This window comes from Panthera uncia, chromosome D2 (genome assembly GCF_023721935.1).
Source record: "Panthera uncia isolate 11264 chromosome D2, Puncia_PCG_1.0, whole genome shotgun sequence".
Taxonomy (NCBI): domain Eukaryota; kingdom Metazoa; phylum Chordata; class Mammalia; order Carnivora; family Felidae; genus Panthera; species Panthera uncia.
The window spans coordinates 44,010,271-44,034,653 of NC_064818.1; positions in this window are offsets into that span (position 1 = coordinate 44,010,271).

Here is a 24,383-nt window from a genome sequence, read left to right on the forward strand (position 1 = left end):
TGTCTGGCTCCCTTCATCCCATCACCTGCTCCCAGCCTCCATGATGAAGAGGGCGAGGCTGCCACAGCCTTCCAGGTCACTCTCTAACCCGACCGTGGTCCTATGCTGCTGGCCATCTTCTTCTGCGGCACTGAGGGGAGTCGAGATGCTGAAATGCGTTGAGCTGAAATGATACGAGGCCTGTGCCAACTTGTAGACCTCAGGTTCAGCCTCAATGTTCTGGGTCCCTCACTGTGCGCCTCCTTCCCCTCAAGGCTGATGGCCCACGGCACGGACAGGGAAATACGTGCACGTGTCACCATCTCCTTCTCCTAGTTTAAGAATTTCCCTGACATTCCTCTTCCCAATTGTCACACCATCCTGGACCCTTGTTCCTTCCTGCACCTTTTACTTCTGCTGCCTTCAAGCAATGACCTCTGCTTCCGTAAATATGAAATGGACAGGATGACAAAACACGTGATTCCAATTGTGTTTTTGTTACTAACTCCTTTCTTTTTCCCAGGCCTCCTTTCTTCATTGCTGGGATGACAAGGCGATCTCAGAGAGATGTATTCTAAAGGCTCAGGGGGCCAGAAGATGGTCTTTAGTGGACTCAACATTACTTAGGAGAATGTGTTTGATCTTGCGGAAAGGACGTTAATCTAAAGAAGGGTAAGGAATCCCTCCTTGCTCCTCTCCCTGTGAATCGTCTTGCTGCCATTTCTTCACTGATTTTCCCTACCCACTCCCCCACCTGGGGCTACACACTGGAAGAACTGACTTTGGGCACCTTGGTGATCAGGCAGAGGGGGGCAGGGCATTGATTTGAGTGAGGTTTCACTCACAACCATGCCCCAGACAAGTGACCAGGACCTTCTTCACCTGCAGCCAGAGTCCACCTGTCCCCAGCCCACAAGTGAGCAGGTGGGGGATGTGAATTACAATGTCCTTTACAATCTTGGCTGGCCCTTTCTATCCGCATGTAGCTCCTCTCTGTGAGGCTGACAGGTGATATTCACATAATATACAATCAACAGAGTGGACAATTGAGTGGTGTTTCATGTATTCACAATGCTGCACAGCACTCTGCTCTCTCTAGCTTCCAAAGTCTTTCATTACCCCATAAAACGTCCCATATTCACTAGTAATCATTCTCCATTCCCCCCTCCTCCCAGCCCCTGGTAACTTCTAATCTGCTTTCTGTCTCTGGATTTGCCTATTCTGTATAGATCATATAAATGGAAACATACAATGTGTAACCTTTTGTGCCTGGTTTCTTTCACGTAGCAAAATGTTTATGAGGTTTATCCCAGTTGTACCGTGGATCAGTACATCATTTCTTTTTTATGGCTGAATACTATTCCAGGGTCTAGATAAACCATAATTTGTTTATTCATTTATCCCTTTATGACATTTAGATCGTTTCCATCATTTGGCTATTATGAATAATGCTGTTATAAAACTTCACATACAAGATTTTGTGTGGACAGATGTTTTCATTTCTCCTGGGTATATGCCTGAGAGTAGTCATATGGTAATTCTCTGAGGTCATATGGTAATTCTTTGTTTAACTTCTTGAGGAGCTGCCAAAGTGTTCTCCAAACAGCTGCACCGTTTTACTCTCCCCCCAGCCATGCAGGAGAGTTTCAATTCCTCCATATCCTTGCCAACACTCATTATCATCTGACTTCGATTATAGTCATCCTAGTGGGTGTGAAGTGATATCTCATTGTGGCTTTGATTTGCATTTCCCTAATGGCTAAAGATGTCAAGTATCTTTCACTGGCCACTTGTGCATCCACGTTGGAAAAATGTCTACTCAGATACTTTGCCCATATTTAAACTTTTTAAAATCATTACACTCTGGGAGTTCTTTACATATGCTGGATACTAGACCTTTATCAGATATATGATTTGTGACTATAGTATTTTCTCTCACTTTATAGGTTGTTCTTTCACATCCTTGATAACGTCCCTTGATACACAAAAGTTTTAAAGTTTTTTGAAAAAAATTTTTTTTTAATTTTTTTTTAACGTTTATTTATTTTTGAGACAGAGAGAGACAGAGCACGAACGGGGGAGGGTCAGAGAGAGAGGGAGACACAGAATCTGAAACAGGCTCCAGGCTCTGAGCAGTCAGCACAGAGCCCGATGCGGGGCTCGAACTCACATACCGCGAGATCATGACCTGAGCCGAAGTCGGACGCTTAACCGACTGAGCCACCAGGCGCCCCAGTTTTTTGAAAATTTTTTAATGTTTGTTTATTTTTGAGGGGCGGGGGAGGGGCAGAGAGAGAAGGAGACACAGAATCCAAAGCATGCTCTAGGCTCTGAGCTGTCAGCACAGAGCCCGACACGGGGCTTGAACTCACAAACCGTGAGGTCATGACCTGAGCCAAAGTCAGACGCTTAACCGACTGAGCCAGCCAGGTGCCTCATAAAAAGTTTTAAAATTTTACGAAGTTCACTCAACCCAGTGTTTGTGTTTGTGTTTTGATATCGTATCCAAGAATCCTTTGCCAAATCTACGATCATGAAGATTTTCCCTATGTTTTCTTCTCATAAAGTAATAGCTTTCCTTCTTATATTCAACTCATTGGTTGATTTTGAATTAGGTTTTGTATATAGTGTATGGTTGGGTCTAAATTCACTATTTTTCATGTGGATATCTCGATGTCCCACTCGAATGGGTGTTTGGATGAGAAAGAGAGCTTGTAAAGTAATTTCTGTACCAGAGTTCCTATGTTTTGTTTTGTTTTGTTTTGTTTTGTTTTGTTTTGTTTTGTTCTGTTGGTTTTTGGGGTTTTTTTTTTGTTTTTTTGTTTTTTTGTTTTTTTTTTTTTTTTTGGTTTGGGTAAACACAAGTGTCTGCATAGAAATACACGCAGGTCGCTTCACGTTTTTTCAAGTTCATGGTTGTTACATGAATTAAATTCGATAGTGTATGCAACACTTATCCAGCACTGATCCAGAGTTCAGTGGGATCTAATAGTGGCAGTTGCAGTCAGTTTAGGGGATATAAATTGTCAGACTCTTACACAGGAAAAAAAAGTTTGAGAATCCACCTCCTCAGGAGATTTTCTCTGTTTCTCTCTGAAGCAATGGCCGCTCCAAAGCCCTGTCCTATATCTCATCTCACACCCACCAGATGTGCTGGTGACATCTCCCCTGTTGCTGGGTCATTTGGGTGGACAAGGCCAGCCCTCAGAGACCTTGCCCTGGGAAAGCAAGCCTGCTGCCCTGGAGCATCCCTAGAGACCACAGTGCCTTGCTTCTGACTGTGGGCTCAGCCCTGGCTGTCTCCCCATTAGTGGAAGACTGGTTCTCAGAAATCACCTCCACGCACATAGCTGTTCATCAGCAGCAGGAGCGTGCTGTCCTGAGAATGTGATCTTCCGTGGGTCCACAACCCAGGAACGGGATGCCAGATGAGTCTCAATGGAGCTGAGAGGCTCAGTAGTCATTATCATAGGTGGCCACTGTTGGGGGTGATGGTCCCCTCTCCTGGACTCCAGCTCCTCACCTGACCAGCGATAGTGACTACGACTGCTCCTGTTCTTCCCACTGATGTTATGGTCCAGAACTAAATGTTCTCACTTTCCCCTTAACGTCCTTCTTTATAGCTGTCTCAACCCATCATTCTGGAGTCACAGCACTGGATGCCCCAGACCAGGGAGCCCTCTGCTTTCTCCCCTCTCCTGGGCTCCTGCCTGCCTTCATCCATTCCTCTTCTGCTCAAGTCCATGAAGCAACTACAGCCTTTCTCTTACAGGCATCTTCACGTCTTTTGTTTGCTCTCCCCAGGCTGAGTCCTCCTGGCTACACCTCAGTCATGAACTGACCCAACTACCCAGTCATGAACTACCCAACTACTCAGAGCTGATATTCCGTGCGTTCTGTGCTGCTGGAGAAAATCAGTGTGTGCCCAGCTGAGCCATCAGAATCCCTTCACCACCTTGGTTACCTCCAATCTTCCTTTTTGCTCTCACCTCCTACCTTGCAGCCCCGAGGGAAGAGGGGAAAACTCCCCTTCCACTGTCTCCTACACACTTCCCTGTGCCTCCTGGGGCTTTGCCTTTGGGGGGCCCTTCTCCCCCCCCTTGTAATTTTCTTTATTTACCCTTTCCTTGCTGGTTTCTGCTTCACCCTTCCTTCTTACAAAGAAATGAGTTTCAATTTCCTTCCCCCTGCCCCCCAGTTACTGCTTGGATGCTCTCTCTTTTCTGACCAAATATCTTGTTTCCCAGCCTCATGCCCACACCCCTCCTCTGTCCACTGGCTTCCACCCCCCTGTCCCCAGCAAGCCTGCTCTGCTGGGCTGAGGGCTGCAGCCCACAAGCTGAGTGAGCACCTTGTGAAAACCAACCCACAGGATACCTTTCAACCTTCAGCCTCTGTGACTTCTCCGTGACACCGGAACATGCGAACCATTTCCTCCTTCATTTTCAGGATGCTACTTGTTCATCTCTCCACCCTCCTGGAGCACTCCTTCCCCATTTCCTTCGCAGGCCCATTTCTCTGCTGGTAACTTAGATGCTGGGTCTCCTCCAGACCTGTCCTTGTCTGTCCTCTCTCCTGCACCTGTCCGAGCCTCCTGGCACACCTTGTCCACTCCAAGGTCTCCTGTGGTCTGGGAGGCATGGAGGTGGGTGTTCCCTTCCTAGCGCTCTGTGGGTCACACACAACCTGCATGGTGGCTGGACTGGGAGGGTCCGCTGGCTCTACCAAGGATGCCATGTAGACTTTGGCCTCTGGGAGTCTGAGCAGAGGACCCTCTGGAGAACAGAATTCTGGCGAGATCCTCAACTCTTGCTGCTGTGCGGCTTGTGGGGCAGCAGGGTGGGCACCGCCCGGGAATGTGTCAGATACGCAGAGTCTCAGCCCCTCCCCAGGGTCCTGACCCAAACACGTGCATTGACAAGGCCCCTGGTGGCTATACGTGCACAGCAGAATGGGACAGGCTGCTGGGACCTGCGTCAGGCAGAGCAGGGGAGAGTCCCAGAACTCAATTTCCTCAGATGCTTTGCCTCCAAATAGAGATCTGGTTTCCAAGAGAAATCTGATGGAAGGAGCCCTATATTATTTTCTGATGAGGTGGAAGCTTATGCTCAGTAAACAAGACGGATTCTTGTTTGAAAATAACTCTTGCCCCAGCTTTGCGGGCTACCAGGGGGAATCAAATTAAAGGGAAAACAGTAGCAGTGTAGATGTGTGGCTGTGCCAGAGGCAGGCAGATTGCAGGCTCAAACAGCCTGGGCCTGATAACAATCCGGGGGAAGGAGATGAAGGGGGTTTTCTTTGAGGGGCTGGGCGCACCCCTAAATTCCAGCCTCCAGGGTTCCGCTTCTTCCCCCACCCTCCCCACTCAGGCCCTCAGGGCCAATATGCATACCCTTTGCTCGCTAAAACCAGGCCTGTAGAGCACACGGCTAAACATGACCAAAATCAACCCTGGCTTTTGAGTCGTCTCCTGAGGCCAAAAACAATGGTCCCTCCTGCTGCACATTAACAGGGCGGTCTGGGTTTAGCTGGTAACTCACCCCGACGCCAGCCCTGCCTCCATAACCAGCAACCCCCCGGCCAGGCAGACAAGGCCAAGGCTGTTTGCAGGAAACAAGAGCTCTGCTGTGGGGCCTGCGTGCTCTGGTTCCACGCTCCAAATAAAGATGATGGGGACGGGGAGGAAGTGAGTTGGGACAGCCCCAGGCTCAATGGTTTCAGGCAGAATTGAGAAGCCTGAAATAGAAAGCTCCTGCCAGCGCCCGGAAAGGGCTGCGGGATCTGGGCTCCAGAACAGTCCCGCAGCCGCAATCCGGGGCCTCTGCTGTGACCAGCTACCATCTTGTGACCTCCTCGTACGCACTGATCCCAGGCCAGTGGCCTTTTGTCCTTTCTCACTGGGTACCGGTCACTCACTGTTTAGCTCAGGTCTTAGCTGTCACTCTCAAGAAGGCTCCCTGTCCCCCAGGGCTGGGGCCTCTGGCATCTTAATAGCACTTGGGCCCGCTAGCTCCTGGGGATGGGGCTCTGTCACAACTGTATCTTGCCTTCACTTGTAGGGCCACTGTGGTGGGCTCTGAGGCATACTGCTGGTCCCCCTTTAAGGGAGGCTTTGCTACTGCCGAGCTGCCAGAGGTATGGTTAGTTGACAGCCTTGGCTGCTTTCTCGCCTTATCACACTCTTCCTAGGACAGGCTCTGTCACCACTGAGCAAGGTGGTGACACCAGGGCATAGCTCTTCTCACTCACTGGGGTCTCCTCTATGGCAAGTGTCTCCTCTAGAGCCCCCAGGAGCTGGTGGAGACTTGGTCACTTCTGCATCCCAGGCTGACCACGCCCTGACCAATCCTCTGCCCTGGCTACCTTCACAAATGGTACTCCCCAGCGAAACGTTTATTGTCTTAACTCTGCCTCCAAGCCTGCTCCCCAGAGAACCCAGTTGGGCTTGTCTGGAAGGGATGGAGCTTCGGAGGGCCTCAGAGAAAATAAAGTGGGAGAAGGAATGGATGGATGGATGGATGGATGGATAGGTGGATGGATGATGAGCTCAGCACAGCATGTCTGTCCCAGCGTCCCACAGGCCCAGGGAAAGTTCTGGGCCTCAGTGCCCACTTTGGAGAAGACCTCATGGCCTGGAGGACCCTATGAGGCGCTTGCTTTTGAGGATGCGGCTGTTGAGATCTGGAAGGAAGGTAATAAAACAGATGCAGGGAGGCCAGCAGCAAAGATGACATGGACGTTGTGGCCAAGCTGGAGCACACAGAGCTGTAACCCTCGCTGTAGACCATATTTCCACCTCCTGGAAAAGGAGTGAGGAGCCAGGCTATCATCGAGCCTCCTTTCCTGCTTAGGCTGCCTGAGGCACACACTCCCTGACAACAAGGTTGCAGGATGCCTATGGCGCATCCTGTGGCCAGAATCAACCTCAGATGGGTCTGTGTCCCCACTGTGAGTGGCATAAGAAAGGCCGGGAGAAGGTCCTGACCCACGGGCACCTCCCTGCCTGTCTTCTAAGGCCTAACACATCACCATTCGGGAGGCTTGTTTTTGTACCTGCAAAGCTTCACTTTTGGGGGGCAAAATGCTGAGGACATTGTGCAGCTTTAGGACCCTGATCCGGCCTTAGAAAAGCTGCCTTAGGCTTCAATGCCTGACCCCTCACGCCCTCCCCTGGGCTGCTAGCCCCATGTTGGGGCTCCATAGCAGTGATATCCCCTGGGCTACAAGTTTGCTGCACAGCAGAGTCTTGATCAATTACATGCCTGCCCCTTTCAGCTGAGGCTCCCTCATTTCTCTCTCTCCTCACCTGGCACTGCCTGGCACAGTGAAGCTCATCTAATGGAGAATGGGGTGGAGTCAGACCCAGGGGAGCAGTAGGTAACACCGTCAGTTAAGGCTCCGCGTTGAAGGCTGGTTTACTAGGTGTTGAGGGAACTGTCCAATTTTTTTCGCTTAATCCTCATAGCAGGAGGTCAGTGCTGTTATTGTCTCCATCTCCTGAGGGAGGACTGAGACACAGAACAGTTAAGAACTTGCTTGGAGTCACACAGCCTGGGGGTCAAGACACAGCAGGAGAGGGAGGGCTCCCTGCAGGCTGATGCTGGGTGGCCTGCAAGGGCTCCAGCTGTACCTTCAAGAGCGGTTTGTCCCCTTGGCCCATCCAGCGTGCATTGTCCTAGTGGATTGTCACACAGGCCCAGGAAGCCTGGCAAAGATGAGAAAGAGCACTTTGATCCGGGGCATCTGTTTCCAATGATACGTCCACACTGTGTGTGCCGCAGCCAGACCGCCCTCCAAAGTGTCAGCTTCCAGTGCTGCTCCCTGGACGTGCCTTCCTGGGTCTGTGCTGTGCTTACGGGCCCCATCTGCCTGGTTGTCCCAAGGAGGCTGGGGGTATGGTGTGGCGCGGTATGTGACGGGAGGCCTGGGCCTCGTATAAAAGCAACCTTAGCCCACTTCTTGTGTTTAAGCTGCCAGACCCCTTCCTGGAGGACATGGGCACAGCACCACCTTAAATTTGTGCCTAAGTGCTTGTGAGCTGCAGTCACTCCCTCCACGTTTCCTGAATCCCATAACACCTCTGGCATCTCCCTTTTATAGATGAGGCAATAGACTCTGAAATCAGGTGACTCTCCAAAGGCCTCCCAGAGGGCGAGCAGGACAGCAGCCAGGATTTGGACGCAGCACACGTTGTGTGTCTGAGGCTTATTGGTAAGGTACTCAGTGTCCCCAAGTCAATCTAGACCATTCTCACTTGGGTGAGAAATTTCAGAGGCATGTGAAGGAGCATCCAAAGAGCCTTGAACCCCATGCACATGAGGGGCCATGCCCCAGCTGCCCGTCCTGCCTACATGTCCCATTTGTCCTGGGTGTTTCCTGGGGCCATATCTTTATGCATGGGAGGGGGTGCAGAGGGAGGACCATCATTGGGTCTGGATATTAGACAAACCGCTGGCAGCAGAGGGATCTCCAGGGAGAGGCAGAGGGGCTCAGAGTCTGTGCGATGCACCAGGCCCTCACATAGATGCCCTTGTCCACATGTGCAAGAGGCTCCTAGAGTCCCTCTGACAGGGAGTCTTCACGTGGCCTCCCTCAGTCTTGGCTTCCTCCTCTCTAGGTCTGGAATACAGGGCGCCTGGGTGGCTCAGTCGGTTAACTGTCCAACTTCAGCTCAGGGCATAATCTCACGGTTCGTGGGTTCGAGCCCCACATCGAGCTAGCTGCTGTCAGTGTGGAGACTGGAGCTTGCTTTGGATTCTCTGTCTCCCTCTCTCTGCCCCTGCCCTACTTGCACTCTCCCCAAAATAAATAAATACTTAAAACTAATATATATATATATATATATATGTATATATATTTAATAATAACACCTCCTTGCAAGGTAGGAGGATGTGAGGCATGGTATAAACTTTAAAAAGCTGCAGATATATTAACTATTACTATAATGAGAAGCTGAGACAAGTATGGGGGCAACATTCAAGTATGCAAAGTGAGTGTTGGTCTTTAGAGCAGGGATTTACAAATTTCTGGCCAGGGCCCTCATCCATACCTTGCCTGTGGCCAACGTCAGGAGAACCTTCAAGGGTCCTAAGAGACTTGGCTTGGCTTCTATGACGCACTGGTGAGATGCCATCTGGGCTTTTATTGAGCCAGTCAGTAGCTGTAAGCCAGGCTGTAAAGCTGACGCTGGGCCTTACCTTGGACATGTCTGTATGGGTGGGTCTGGTCCAGGGGGTGCCCTGGGGGCTCTAGAGAGGAGGTCAGCCATGCTGGGAGGAATGGCCCATCAGTCATTTTTCATCATTTCAAGTGACGACAGGCTGCCACTAGCTCTGCCCAAGAAGACACAGATGACACAGCCCAGTCCCTGGAGGCCCGTAAGTCAACAGAGGCCTGAGTGTCTTGCCTGCTGTTGACGAGGTTTCCCTGAGTCCTAGGCGGCTCCTCCTGGTTTCCTGTTCCTTCTATGGGGCCTAGTAGGCCCCTTCTTTCTGCATCTTGGGCAGAGGGGCTGGGAGAGTTCAATTTCTACTTCTGCTCGGAGCCTCTGGCTTAGGCCTGGGTTAAAGCCTTCCCTGTGGCTGCCATTCTCCCCTCCCCTCCAACATTTTGACTAGTCCTGGTGGCCTGCCCTCATCAGAGAGGTTGCCATGCTGGGCCACATGGAGCTAAGGAGGAGTGATTGGCAGTTTCACTAGCTTGTTGTGGGGTCAGGAGGCCTGGGTTACTCTCAGACAGAAGCAGCAAAAGGCCAGAGAACCACACAGAGGGCCACAGGTGTCCATGTGATAATGACAGATGGCACTTGTCATCCCCCAGTTACAGTGCGGAGAAATACAGCTCAGCGATCCAGAATGTGAGCTTTGATGAGGCAGGACCTGGATTTAAATTCACAGCGTTTCCAGCTGCGTAACTCGTTCCCCGAGCCTCAGTGCCCCCATCTGCCAGCTGGGGAGAACATTTGTCTCCCAGGGCTGTGTATGGGTGTCCTGTGTGGTTAAGAGAGATAAATCCTTTACTCAAATGTCTGAGCCTTGTGTGCAAAGTCGTGGGGAAACCATGGGATCAGTACCGGTGTCATGGCAGGTATATGGTTCATCTCAGTCCTTAGGATGGAAGGTGAGGGATTATGATACCCATTTGACAGATGGGGTAAGTAAGGAAAAGACGGCTATACATACGATTTTCCCCAAATCTAACTGTTAGTAAGAGGCAGAGCCAGGTTTGGAACCATGATTTAACTTAACCCAAAGTCTGAGCTGCTGTTTACTACCTTTTACGTGATCTCCAGGAGGTGTGGTTTTGTGTACCTGATCCTCAGAATGCTAGTAGAATTGCGTTCCTCCGGGGTGAGACTTAGAGCAACAAGCTTGTTTTGGTACAAACCCAGCCATTATTGTGCACTTGAGAGAGATGAGGCGGTATTACCTTCTCCTTCCCCTCACGCCAGCTCCACCCCCACCCCCACCCCCAAATCGAGGCGGCTTCTAACAAAGATACATATAATAATATTATGATACCACAAAAATAACAAGCCAGGCCTAGGGGAAAATCAGTAAATGGAGAGAAGCAAGACTAGGTAATAACACACATATATCAACTGTGAGGACCAACTTCGGTGCTATAAATGAGCTTTGAGTTTCACTCTGAGCTTTGGCAGCAAAAGAGAACTTTGTTGATTACATCATTCTCATGGTCACAAAGAGAGCCCACCAGTTGCTCAGGAAACCAGAGGTTTCCACAGTAGAGCTTGGCAATGTTCTTCTTGTGTGGCACTTACACAGGGGCTTCTAGAACTTTCTAACCACAAACACAGCAATAGGACTCCCTTGGCCACCCCAGAGGCACTTCCTCCGTGGAAGCTGAGGCCTCTGACTGGACGAGGTTTCTGCCTTGCTGCAAAGGGGGAAGGTCTGCTCCCCTCCTGCAGAACGCACCCAGACAGCTGGTCAATTCCGTTCAAACTCCATCACTGGATTTGGGAAGTTATCTAGTGGGGAATATCCATCCGAAAGGCTGTTTGGCTTCTAGACAATGACTGTATCTGTCCCAGAGGATCCTCTTTTCTAGAGACATTCTGGCTTCATGGACACCCGTGGCAGCACCCACACAGAAGCAGGCAGGAGATTCTGATGTTGAACTTGGCTGCAAAGGGCTGAGAGGTGGGCTTTGGGGCACATGGGGCCATGGTTGGAAAAGCGATATTGTTGGTGAACCAGTTCATACGTCCTCTTGCTTCGCTCTGGCCACCTCAAAGGGAAGTCCAAACATTTTCTCAGCAACATGTACTTAGCTGTGTGCCAGGGGTGGTTCCATTTGACCTTTCTTGAGGGTGATGCCACAGAAAGATTCCTCTGAAATGCAAGTCTGTTTATTCCAGACTCCAGAGGGTGTTCCAAGTTCAAATGCCCTGCTCCAGTCTACTCTCCTGCCCTTCCCTAGAGGGGCCTCTGTTATGAACCCGAGAGAGAGTGAGGGGCTGCCTGGGCTCTTTGCTTGAGCAATTCTCCAAATTTCACTTTCAAAATAGAAATGTGAGCAAGGAGGGTAGCAAATAGTTCCTGAGCACTCAATGTGTTTCAGTAGGATGGCCAGCTATCCCAGTCTGCCTGAAGCGGAGGGGTTTCCCGGGTCTCTAAAACCGGGACCACCCAGGCTCTGTTGCTCCCACAGAATTCCTGCCAGGCAGGAACTGTCACTGCACATTGCGAAGGATAAAACAGGGGCTTTGAAGAGGCCATCTGACCCACCTGCGATCCCCATGGTCGCGTTCTTTCCACTACCACACGTTGTCACTCCCGAGGGGATGGGGAGACTTTCAGATGCTACTAAGAAGATGAATCTAAGTTCTCTGGGAACTCCCAGATTTCCCAGGGCTGCTCCTGTTTGCTGGTAGGAAGGATGTTTCTTCCCTTGACCCCATGTTTCTATGGAGAAGGAATCCCCCCAATAACACTCTGGGCCTTACCCTTCTTCCCTCGAGGCTCAGAATGGGAATTGCCAGGCTGTGCTCAGACTCCCTTCTCTGTCTTGAGATTTTCCTCTTGCAGAGAACAGGTGTTCTGTGCACTCTTGGCCACATGGGATTGGAGAAGAAATGTCTATAGGCAGGCCCATTTTGCTGCATATCTAAGGGCATCTTCTCCAATCAGCTTTGCTAGTAATAGAGGTGACGTTTGACAGCATTTGGTATGACTCCTCTGTTTATCTCCTGATGGATGTGTGAAAGAAGTACTATATTTTGAACCCCCATGACTTAGGGAATTTTTTCATCTGTCCTGAGACCTCTGGCAAGATTTGTGTGTGCAGACCTTTGCAACTCATCCCAGACACCCCATGGAGACCACAACCTCCTTCCTTAGAAGAGAGGAGTCCAGTGCAGGAATTGGTGCGAGTCCTATGGGAAGCCCAGGAAAATAGATGCTGAGCCAGGGCCTTGGGGCCAAATCCTCCTGCTGCTCCCAGAAATAGGAAGGAATTGACAGCCCATGGTGTTGCTCAAGAATGCAAGGGCTTTAGAAATTTCCTCCCCAGAAATGCCATGTGGCGCTGCAGGAGATCTCTGTATCTTTTCTGCCCCAAGACATCCTGCCCCTCTAGTTTCTGGCTGGAGCCAGAAAGAATTCTGCTTTCCTTCCCCTTCCCTCCTCCTCACTCTGCCTGGAGATCCTGAAATCAAAGGGGACCTCACGCCTGGCTTACACTTATCCTGATTGGTACCCCAGGCTGCCCAGCTTTGCATTTTCTACTTTCAGAGGGCTTAGGTTAATCTGAAAGTCCTGCTAGAGACCACCCACCTCCCTTAAACAAACAGCTCACCTTTCAGCCCAGAACCAACCTCGCTGCCTGGGATGTTTGATAGGCCGGGTGGCTAATTAGCCCTAACATCTGTGCTGCTTTCACAGGCATCAGAGCCAGAAAGCCGGGTCGGTGGAGCCACTTCTTCTGAAAGCCATTTCTTTGGCCAGGCTCCCGGCTCCTGGAGAGTGAAGGTCAAAGCTGAGGAAGCATGTGGAGGCGATAAGCGCCGCAGACTCTTGGTTGGAGGATGGACATACAGAGCCAGGAATGCTCCAGACCACCGAGTCACATATGGGGATCCTCATGCTTCTCTGCTCCAAGATGCTCCTGGGGCAGGGATTGAGGGCTAAAGGCCAGAAGGAGCTCAGAATTTGTTCGCAAGACTTCAGGAGCTTCTCCTGGTTATCATCTAAAGAGGAAGTCACCACCTTGGGCTAGGAATGGCATGTATGGGGTATGCTGGATATTTCTGATGTCACTCCTATGCGTTTGTCACTCTATCATCTCATCTTTGCCCCTGCAGGGAAGCTGTAGAAAGAGACTTAAACTGGGGCGCCTGGGTGGCTCAGTCGGTTAAGCGTCCGACTTCAGCTCAGGTCACGATCTCACGGTCCGTGAGTTCGAGCCCCACATCGGGCTCTGGGCTGATGGCTCAGAGCCTGGAACCTGCTTCCGATTCTGTGTCTCCCTCTCTCTCTGCCCCTCCCCCGTTCATGCTCTGTCTCTCTCTGTCTCAAAAATAGATAAACGTTAAAAAAAAATTTAATTTAGAAAGACACTTAAACTGACAAAATCCCTGGGCTTATCTGTGGGTAGGGCAAGCAAGTGGGGAGTAATGGGGAGTAATGCTAAGGAACAGAGAGGAAGCCACAGTAGGAAAATGAAAAAGCAGTTCAGACCCTAGGGTTCAGGCAGGGGAACCAGGGAGCCTGGGTGCATGTAGGTCTACGAAAAGCTGTTTTCAAGGCTCAGCTGGATGGTTCTTATGTGGGGTGTCTCATGTCATTGCAGTCAGACGGTGGCTGTGCTGGAGTGTCTGAGGGCTTAGCTAGGCTGGACATCCAGGACAACTCACTGACATGGCCAGCTGTTGTCATGGGAGCTCAGCTGGGATTGTCACACCTGCACCTGGTCTCTCCATGTGGCATAAAAGTGAGCCGCTAAGAGGGCATCCCTCAAGCAAGTGTTCCAAGAGGCCCAACTGGAAGCTGCGAGGCATCTTTTGGTGTAGTCCCAGAAGTCCTTGAATATTATTCCCCCCACACACTGTACTGTCACGTGGGTCTGCGGCCAGTCTGTTTTCCAGAAAGGGGATTAGACTTCATCTCTAGATATGAGGAGTAGTAGCGTGTGCCTCCAGGGAGGGAAGGACAAGATGGTGGCAGTTTGGAATCTTTCTGCTCCTGGACTTGCCAGGTAGAATGTGGAAGGCTGGCGTGAGGGGTTTCTCTGGGTCCCGTCTGATGTTGCTGTTGGCTACAGCGATAATGGTGAAGATACTTCACATACGTACTTTACAAGTGACTTTCCTTGCATGAGGTGAGTCTGCTGCCATTGGCTCAAGCTCAAAGCCCGCTCGTCCTGGCAGGAGATGCCCTCGCTGGATTATGCATCCTCTTGCCTCAGCTTCTCCAGCACTGTCAAGCCCTGGTGGCTTCTCTCCATGCCTCTTGGGCAACAGGGTCACTCTTGGGTTCTGACCTGGCTCTCTTGCTCCTTGCTTGATGCCCAGCTCGCTGGCTTTACTTCCCGATGGCTCAGTTTTTCCATCCTTAGTGTGAAACAAGGCAGGACGGGGAAGCAAGAAAAGGAGTCAGAGAAAGCAAAACCTCCCTGGGTGGTGCAGAGTGGGCTTTGGGAATTGCCAAGAGGCAAACAAGGCAGCCATTTCTAGCTGGCCCCACTGGTCCCTCCCTGGCTGACTTTGGGCTCCTCCTTTCTAGGCTGCTGGTCCAAAGGGAGCACAAATCAAGGGCTGCTGGCCAGATTCCCAACCCAGGACAAGCTCTGAACTTTCAGTTGTGTGTGGAACCTGCAAACTGCACCAGTTTCTGGGCAGTGGAAATATGAAAAGTAACACTACCAAAATGCACTTAACTCACTCAGGGGCACACACACGCGTGTGTATGTGTTCATGCGTATGTGTATGTGTGTTTAATGAGTTGGTCAATAATTTGAAACAATTGCATTAATAGGCTGTTTGCATTTACCATTCCTACTCCAGCCCCCACCCTACTTCCTCCAGGTCTTAACCATCTGGGGTTGGCCTTGGCTAGTAGTGGGGTAAACACAGGTGAAGACCATCAATCAGTAACACTGAATGTGACAGCCAGTCTGGAAATCATGGGCACAGATGCCAACAGCATTGACGGCTGGCCCCTCAATGTCATGTATTCGTACCTTTCTGGGACCCTCGACTTGAAACTCTGGAGAACACGATGATCACGCCGATGAGGAACCACACTATACCTGTGGTGGGGGACGACGAGGGCTTCATCTGTGGAGGGTGTTAGTTTGTCTCCCAAAAAGGAGAGAAATGGAATTTTCACCCCAAGAAGTAAGCCCTGGGACAGGACAAGGAGGAGAAAGCTGACAACATACAAAGAGGATAAAACTCTGAAATATGACTTTCCTCCCCCCAAAATGTAGCCCGGGAAATGCCACCCCCAGTTGCCAACATGAATGCTTAGGTGCAGCCTCGGCTGAGGGCCAGAAGTAATAAAATGTAAAATACACGCAGTCCAAGTCAACAAGCAGAGAGAGTCAGGGCATGCGGTGTGTTCCAGTCTGACCCGGAAGTTTCTGTTGGGCACCAGTTCCTACAGCCTCCTCCCTTGCCAGGTCTTTCCCATATTTCCTCGGTGAGGTCTCCCGGGGCCTGGAATAGGCAGCAGCAGGGCATCTCACAGCTCTAGGGTGAAGAATTGGAGACTCAGCTAGGGGACGCACGACAGGGTCCTAAGTGTTGCTCAAATCATGGTGTGCCACTAGACAAGTTAGCAGCCAGAAGCAGGCAACCCCTGTGGGTTCTGTGAGCTCTGGCAAGCTCAAGAGAGAGATGTGGAGAGTGCTGGTGTCAATGGATGCTCCACACCTGGGAAAGCTTTTAAAGCCACTGGGGGGCAGGGGTGACAGCTCCCCTCTTACCCTGATCCATGAAAATGGTCTGAGTGTCTGCAGAGTGGTCCACACTTGGCTCTTTAGGTCAGTGTTTCGGTTATCTATTTCTGTATAATAAACCACCCCAGAACTTAGAGACAAAACATTCTGTCATGTCCTTTTCATGAGTCTGTGGGTTGACTGGACTCAGTTGGTTGATTTCTCGCTCATTCACGGTCAGATGTCATCTGGAGCTAGAGTCAAATGAAGACTAACCTAGGCTGGACATCCAAGGGGGCTTTTCCACTCTTGTGCCTGGTGCCTGGGCTGGAATGGCTAGGACATCTTGGAGCTGGCTGGGAATCTTTCCCTACACACGGCCACTTCTTTTGGCTAGTGTGGGCTTCCTCATATCATGGAAGCTCCAGGATAGTTGAACTTCTTCCAGAATGTCAGGCTTTCACCACAGCAAGAGTTCCAAGAGACAAAGGCAGGAACTTCAAGGATACTCATCACCTAATGTGGGAAGTCACACTGTGTCACTTCCATTGCATTTCATTGGTTATGTTGGGCGAGGCCAGATTCCGTGAGGGAATGGATTAGATGAAGATGTGAATACTGAGAGGCATGATTTATTGGGGGAGGGGTGTCGTAGAGACCAGCTGTCACAGGTAGAAAGAGAGAATCTAAGATTGGGAAGGTTTGGAAACCTTGATTCCTTCTTACACTCACCATAGAGCCAAAACGACCGATGGTGGGGGTCGCCTGATTCATTACCTCTGATTGACAGATGGAACTTCTGGAATCCTGAGGGTTCCGGAGCCATGTCTGGATAGACCCCTGATCTATGGGTCATCCCACTATCACTGTATTCTGAAAGGCTCCTCAGACAACTCTGTTCCTTGTTTTCATGTGTCTTACTGTTCTGTTTCCATAGAAACTCAGTATTGGTCCTTGGCTCTTTATATTTTGTAGCGATTTTCTCTTCAATTGCTTTCATTGTCTGCAGCTTCTCATCTGTCTTCTCAATCTATGGAGCACAGGGTTGCCAGAATAATTGTCATCCGATGCTGCTCTTAGCCTCATGTTCTCATATACACATGAAATACAATTCATATGACCACAGAATTCACTCTTTTAAAGTTTACATTTTGATGGTTCTTAGTATAGTCACAAAGTAGTGTAACCATCACTCCTGTCTAATTCCAGAATATTTTCATCACACCCCAAAGAAAGCGTGTACCCATTAATATTTACTTCCCATTCTCCCCTTCCCCCTAGCCAATGCCAATCACTAATGTACTTTCTGTCTTTGTGGACTTGGACACTTTGGACATTTCCTTCAAGTGGAATAAACACATGGCCTTTTGTGACTGAATTCTTTCACTTGGTACGTTTTCAGGGTTGATCCATTTGTAACACGGATCACTACATCACTCCTTTTTTACGGTGGAATCATATTCCAGTGTATTGATATACCACCATATTGATGCATACTCGGTTGTTTTCCACTTTTTAGCTGTTATGAATAATACTGTTATGATCATTCATGTGCAAGTATTTGGGTGGACGTGTTTTCATGTCTCTTGAGTATATACCTAGACATAGAATTGCTGGGTCATATGGCGATTCTATGTTTCACTTTTTGAGGAACTGCAAGCCTGTTTTCCAAAGTGGCTGCACCATTTCACATTCCCACCAGCCAAGTGTGAGAGTCCAGCTTCTCTGCGTACTCACTGACATGTGTCGTTTTCTGTATTTTGGATTTTAGGCATCCTAGTGGGTGTCAAGCAATATCACATTGTGGGATTTGTTGCATTTAAGAAAGGGAAATGAAAAGATACAAGCGTAGTTGGTCCAAATATGAACAACTTTGGGATCATGAGGGCAGAGTTGCAATCCAAACGCTCAATGGAGAGAATTCTGGCCTGTTTGCATCATCAGGTCTAAAGTGTCCTTCCTTGATGGCACAGAGCTGAGCCTGACGGCTCAGAGTCGGGTCTCACAGACTCCTTACAGCATTGACTTCCTTCAAAGGAGCCAGAGTCCCAATCGCTTTTACTTTTTTTTATGTTTATTTATTTTTGAGAGAGAGAGAGAAAGAGAGAGAGTGGAGGAGGGGCAGAAAGAGAGGGAGATAGAGAATCTGAAGTGGGCTCCATGTTGTCAGTGCAAAGCCCAATGTGGGGCTGAAACCTACGATGTGAGATCATGACCTGAGCTGAAGTCGGACACTCAACTAAGTAAGCCACGCAGGTGCCCCCCCCAATCCCTTTTAACAGAACCAACTGACCAGCATTCTCTTCACTGTGGGTAGGACCTGGCCCACTGAGAACTTGACATTTTGTGGAGGCAGGGGCCTCACTGATGCATTTGAGCCAATAAGAAAAGAAACCAAGGCAGGATGCTACATGAGTAGGCAGATGTGGGAGGACCAGCAAAGCAAACGCATTGACCTTGAGGCAAGTATTCTGGGTTCCCTTGGGCTCCTCTCTGGCTCAACTGACACATCTCAAAGGTGAGCAAATGGGACTGTTGACCTTTAAGCTCCCTTCCAACTTTATTGCACCTGAAAGAAGAAAATCAATATTCTTCGCCTGTGTTAGTTTTCTAGGACTACCATAACAAAGCACCACAAACTGGGGGGCTTAAAACAACAGAAATTTATCTTTTCACAGTTCTGGAGACCAGAAGTCCAAAATCCAAGCACCAGCAGGGCTGTGCTTTCTCTCCTGTTTTCTGGGGGTTCCCAGCAGCCCTTGGTGTTTCTGCAACTGCCTACACAGCTCCGGTCTCTGGCTCTCCTGTCACCAGCTATGGTTTTCTTGTTTCTGTGAGTGCCTGTCTCTGTGTGCTTCTCCTCTTTTAGGGACACTGGTCATGTTGGATTAAGGGCCCGCCTTACTCCAGCATAACATCATCTTAACTTACATCTTAATTACATCTGCAAAGACTCTGTTTCCAAAAATGGTCATATTCACAGGGTCTGGGAGTTAGGATTTCAATATATCTTGTTAGAGGACACAATTCAATTCACAATACTGCCCACGACCCAGTTTCTCTTACTGTATTTTTTTATTCTGCTTCTGGGTCCAACACAAGTGCCTTCTTTTTTTTTTTTTTTTTCCTATTCCCCCCAACGCCATCAAAATCCCCGAGTTGGGTTCCTTCAAACTCCCACCATGGTGGTGCCTTTCTCAAAGCCCTCATGGCAAAAGCCATAGACTTAGCCACCATCTAACACCTGTCACTAAGTCAGACCTTTCTCTGAAGTTCAACGACATGGAGTCTTTGGACAGTCTCTTCTTATCTTCAATTTCAGAAAGCTTGCAGTCCTTCCTTGCACTGACCTTGGCTTTTTAGCAGGTAGGGAAATGTAGAGTTGCCTAGAGAAGGATGTGCAGTTGGTTCTGTGGTTCGCATAGAACAGAGTGTTCCCCCAACCACTAGCATGCCTGAGACCATGTCAATAACGTCGTTTCTCCACCCCGCCCCAAATCTATTGTATCAGAAACTCTGAGAGGGGCTCAGCATTGTTTCCTAACAAGTCTTCCGGGTGATTTGAACGCACACTGAAGTTTGAGAGCCATTGGCATACAGAAGTACTTTAGATTTCTTGGAGAGGTTGATAAGTCAGAAGACAGGGAATGAAATGCAAAAGACGGAGAGTCTGCAAGTGATGAGCGCTAGCCCTGTGCTGTCTGGAGTATAGCAGGTCCAATATGAGCTGGCCTGGCAGGAACTGTCCGTAGGGACTTCCAGACTCTGGGGGCCTCAGAAAAGGCAAGCCGTCAAAGAGCTGAGGAATTGGTGGCCTGGTCCCAGTTGTGCTGCCACGGTGAGACAGCTCATCATCTCTACATGGGGGGAGGATCTGAATTCAGGGATGAGATGTATCAATTTTTCCTTGCTCCCAATCTCAGTTGCAGGTGCCGAGGTCTGGTGTGTTGAAGTAATTACAAAGGGCAGGAAACCCCACCCTTTCCCTAAAGATACAAAAAGTAAGCCTCTTGAAAGGCCCTATTCAGGCATTTTTTTTTTTACCTGCAACTGAAATGTTATGTTAACTTTTCCAACAGAATTTATTCTTTTGTTCTTTTTCAGACCCATCAAAATCCCTCAGTTTAGGGATTTTACTCTTTGATCTCTTCAGTCTCACTTTTCTTTCCTTCTGTCACCAACTACTACCACCCTAGCACCTCCATCAGAATAATGTGACATGAATGTTTTGCTGATGGAAGGTTTGTGTATATGAGTGTGTGGGAGGAGGGGAGACAGTGTATCACAGGACCAGCAGTGACAAAGGCAGCGACCACAATAATTGCCCATCAATTCCATTTAACAACTGAAATAGATTAACCTTTACTTAAAAGAGGCAAATAAAAAAAACCCCTCTTTTAATTATAAATAATACTCATTACAATTTAGAAAATACAGAAAATTAAAAAAGTTTTTGTTAGTACCACAACTCCAATATTTAAAAAATATTGCTTTCCCTTTTTTTTGAGGCAACCTCTTATTTTTACATAGTTGCTGCTGAAATGAACATAATTTTCTATCTCATATGTTTCAGTTAACATTTTTTTAATGTTTATTCATTTTTGAGAGAGACAGAGACAGAGAGACAGAGCACGAGCAGGGGAGGGGCAGAGAGAGAGGGAGACAAAGAATCTGAAGCAGGGTCCAGGCTCCTGCTGTCAGCACAGAGCCCGATGCGGGGCTTGAACCCATGCACAGTGAGATCATTACCTAAGCATAAGTTGAACATTTAACTGACTGAACCACCCAGGCACCCCTCACTTAACATTTTTGTATCATTAAGATCTTCGATCTCTTCATAGATTTCATTTTAATGGGTCTAAATATGTATGTGTGTGTGTGTGTGTGTGTGTGCACGCGTGCTTGTGTGCATGCCTATTTGGGGGCACAAGGTCATTTCTCTGTGGTTGTAGGAGGAGCCTTGGCTTAAGTTCACAGCTTTTATAAATAACACCTCCATATATATACCCTTTAGCTTAAAGCCTTTGTTATGATAGAATGTTTCCTAAATTCGCACAGATGGAAACAGGGAGTTGAAATATGCTCCTGGGATTGACACAGAATGCCACATTTTTTCTCCAGGGGCTCATGGCTGTTTACACTTTCACCCCAGGGCAGAGGGGGACCCACTTCATTAAACACTGCTCATCCTTTTGAGTATTCCTCCAGAGGAGAGAAATCATTCTTCAAGAGGCTCTGGCTTTTGTTCTCATTGTTAACTAATGAGGCTAAAACTTTCCCTTCTTGTTCATTTGTATGTTTTGCAACCATGTAATTTGCTGCTTCTGTCCTAGTGTATGGGTCCAGGGTGGCCACCCCCAGCCAGGTTTCATCCTGCTCAGCTTTTCAGCTGTCAGGTCACGGGTCAGCTATCTGTCCCTCCATCTCGGTCAGCTTTCTGAGCACCCTGGGAGGCTCTTAGGTTAAGATCTGTGAATGAAATGAACTAAGTGAAATCTTCATCAGGGCAGTGAGGGCTGTTTTGCTCTCCGCGTATCTGAGGTGCCCACACAGGGTCCCTGCCTCGTCTGTGCTCGGTGTTGAGGGAATGTGTGCCCTCGTCCCCGTGGTATCTGATGAGAGTTACTTTGAGCTGTTATTTCCATCTCGGCATCTTGGTCTCTGGTTCTAGAAGTGTGGCTGCTGCTAGCTCTTCCATTTTCTCACAAAGTAAATCTATCTGAGCTTCGGGAATCTTCAGTGCCTTCTGTAGAAGTCCCCCACCCCCACCCCACCCAGGCACATGACTGCTCAGTTAATCTACCTGGGAAGCCCATTTGTCCCAGAGAGTTCAGGAAACTGAGATGATCGCATTTATCAGTTAGTTAAAGGGTTCATTTAGCCCCTGCCCTGAGGCATGCACAGAGAAACGTTTTCTTGGGCAAACTTAATTATTGCATCAGAAGAAAAAACATGTTCTCATGTTAGTCTTGGGGAGGTAGCAGGAGTCAGCAAGGCTTCCTGTAATTTTCATTACCAGTAATGGCATTTTCCACGATCCTGAATTCATTGGGTTATTTTTATTCTTTTTACATTCCTTGTCTAAACGGTGGCAGAATCTATCAAGGGCAGGCTTGATTAGCAGTTTTCATAAACTGAAGGAATTGTCAGGAATTTTGAAAGGTCACCTAATCCATGCCTCAACCCTCTGGCAGCGGAGTCATGGCTAGGTCTTTGTGGCTAGAAACCTCACTGATGGGTCAGGATTTCCAGAGAAATGACTTTTGCCATCTCCCATAGAAGGAGCCATTCTATGGTCTAGAAACTCCCAGTTAGGGAGACCTCTTGAGGTCCAACAGCTGCCGTTTGGAATACAGCTGAGGTGGAAAGGTGCCTTTCATTCTGTCACAGGGCTCTCGATCTGGGCTGGATACTGAGGTCATCTGGGAAGCTTTAGATCCTAAAGCCCCTGTCACTCCAGATCAATTAAATCCACCTGAATGGAGCTAAAGTGAAGCCAGAGTTGACACTCATGGTTCTGTCTCTACTGATTTGTCAGATGCCTTACCTGGAAGGAACATTGAAAAAAAAAATATCTGCAAAGGTTCATTATTCCCACACTGTCTGATATTAGAATCATCTAGAAAGACTAAACAGCCTGTCAATGTCCAGCCCATCCTCACAGGTGCTGACTGAATTGGTCTGGGGCTTGGCTACTTTTTGAGAGTTCCCAGGGCTCTCTGTCTAGGCTTAGGAGTCACCCAGTTGATCCTTTATGAGCCTTCTTTGGTCCCAGGCCTTCAGAGGAACTAGGGAGAGCTCCAAGAAGTATCCACATATGCATGAGACCAATTGTGCAAGAGGTCTACAGATGAGGCCCATCTGGAGACTCTAGTGGTTCATGGAAACTCATATAACTCCACCTGTTCATTTATGAAACAGAAGGAAAATACTTAGAGAGATCTAGTGACTCACCCAGGACTAGGACTCAGTGACAGCAGCTCATCAGGAATCCGGAGTTCTTCTGTCAACTAACAGCTCTACCAGAATCAAGCTGCCACTCCATGAGGGTTACTCAGAAAGATGACGTCTCACTGCCTAGTGTGGTAGCCTGAGATGTGGCCCCCAGAAGATACCCGTATCTTTATTTCTGAAACCTACGAATATTAATTTACACGTGAAAACAAGGTCTTTCTGGATGTGTTTAGGTTAAAGATCTATCTTGTGTTGGAGAGATTGTCCTGGGTTGTCCCCAAAGGCCTCACACGCAAACACAAGTGTCTGCAAGAGGGAGACCAGGAGAGATTTTGCACACAGAGAGGAGAAGGTGATGGGAAGACTAAGCAGAAATATATTTGAAGATGCTGGCCTTAAAGGTTGCCATGGCATGGCCACAAGCCAAGGAGAGTGGGAAACCACCAGAAGCTGAACAAGGCAAAGAATAAATACTCCCTTGAGGCTCTAGAAGGAGCAAGACCCTGTGACACGTTGATTTTGGGCTTGGTTTCCAGAACTGTGGGAGAATAAGTATCTAAATATGCCACCAAGTTTGTGGTAAACTGTTAGAGCTAGATAATGAAACCTTAGGATTATGCAATGGAGTTTGGAATATATGTCTATGGGACTATTTGTAGCCCACATTTTCCTGGGGTACCAACTCAGGGATGCAAAGTTACAGTCCATGCGTGGGGTCCAGATCTTCCCACAAGGCCCTCCAAAGTTGATTCCTGGCCCTCCAGTGGCTTACCTTGGCCTTTCAGGGAACATCCCTCACAACCTGGGAGCGCCAGACCTCAGGCTCCCAGGTCTACCTGTACGGAAGGTCTCCTACCAGGATGGGCACCGGCAGACTCCTGGTCCCTGCAGTGCTGAAGGAATGTGAGCTGCCTCTTATTCTTTCTTATAGCTGAGCCCAGGCCCACTGACACCTTGTCCAGGTATGGCTAGAAGAGGGAGGGCTTCATGGGGTCCTCCTCTGCACCACCGCCACCCTCTTCACTATAACCTCAGGCTCAACAGGACCTTCCTTACTGACCAAACACACATGTTGGATCTGCCCATTAAGAACAACTGGAATTTCACCCTTCAGAGTTCAATTCAAACATCCTTTTCTCTGAAAGCTTCCTTGACCTCCCAGTCTAGGTCACTGGGTCAGTTGGGGTCCCAGCAGGAAACAGATGGTATATTTAAATTGCGTAATTTGATGAGGGTTCAATGAAGACACTGGCTACAAAGTGGAGGCTGGGGTTAGGGAAGCCTCGAGGGGTGGGGTGGTCCTCTGAGGCAGTGGGGCTCAATTTTGGGGAAGGGATCCCTATCTCTCTCTACCCACGTGGGCAGAGTAGGAGTGGTTCTCAGAACCTGGAGGCGGTCTCGAGGCAGAGAGGAGCGGAACCTTCCGCAGAGGATGCGGCCAGTCTGGGCCTGCAGCAGGCCCACGTCCCGCCTCCTTCCTCCACCATTTGGTCTCCCTTGGTGCACCCGTGGGTGAACCCAGCCGTAGGCTACAGGCCCTGCGGGGACTC